This window comes from Bison bison, unplaced genomic scaffold, assembly GCF_000754665.1.
Source record: "Bison bison bison isolate TAMUID 2011002044 unplaced genomic scaffold, Bison_UMD1.0 scf7180017864456, whole genome shotgun sequence".
Classification (NCBI taxonomy): Eukaryota; Metazoa; Chordata; class Mammalia; order Artiodactyla; family Bovidae; genus Bison; species Bison bison.
Genome location: NW_011495018.1, coordinates 29,028,729 through 29,029,697, shown reverse-complemented (window position 1 = coordinate 29,029,697; position 969 = coordinate 29,028,729).

Here is a 969-nt window from a genome sequence, read left to right as displayed (position 1 = left end):
CCACCCCCGCCACTCTGGGGGGAGCTACAAGCTGGGCTGGGAGGCCTGGAGCCAGCAATCGCGCAAGGCTGTCTGCTCGGGCTGGCCCAGTCCTGCCTCTGCCAGCCGCTCAGCCGTGGGCCTGGGGAGGTAGGAGGGCAGGAGAGTGGCAGCCATGCCTGGGAGCCCAGTCAGAGGCCTGTCTGGGAGAGAGAGTCTGGGCCTACCCATCAGGACCCAAATGGCCAGTGAAGACGTTCAAGCGCCCAGCCCACCCCACTTTGCCCTCATTCTCCTGTGGTCCCTGCTTCATCCCTAAGCCCCAGATCTCTAACCCCCAAACACTCCAGACCCTTAACCCTGCTGTGTCCTACCTTGTAGACACCAGATGTCGCTTGGGACTGTGGGTAGATAGAAGTACCTTTGGGAGAAACAGTTCACAGAACTGCAGATGATGTCAAGATATCCAGGGAAGAAGAGAAAACAGGATCCAGCTGGAAGAAACCGTTACCCTGTTCATACATTCATCCAGTCAACACTTGGTGAAAGCCTACTATGTGCCAGATCCTTTGCTAGACACAATGATGAATAGGACAAAATTCCTGTCCTTGAGACCTTCTTGGGGAAAGACACACAAGTACATGGATAACTGGAGTGATGAGCCTTGGCTCATAAAAGTCTCCACAAGGACCACAGAAGCACAGAGCAGGAGCATTTAACTCTATCTGGGAGATCCAGGGAAGATTCCAGCAGGAGGCCAGCTCTGAACTGAGTGTTAAAAGACTGGTAGGAGGCTTTGGTCAAGGTACAGGCAGGGAAGGGTATCTGAGAGGGCAGGAACAGCATGTGCAATGACATAGTAAGAAAGAGCATGGTGAAGGGAAGGGTCAGAATAGATTTGAGTGTGCTGGAGTTGGGTACGGGGTTGGGAGGGGAGGGGATGAGGCTGGTAGCTGATGTCTTGGCCCTGTTTCAGCAGACTGGCTACGT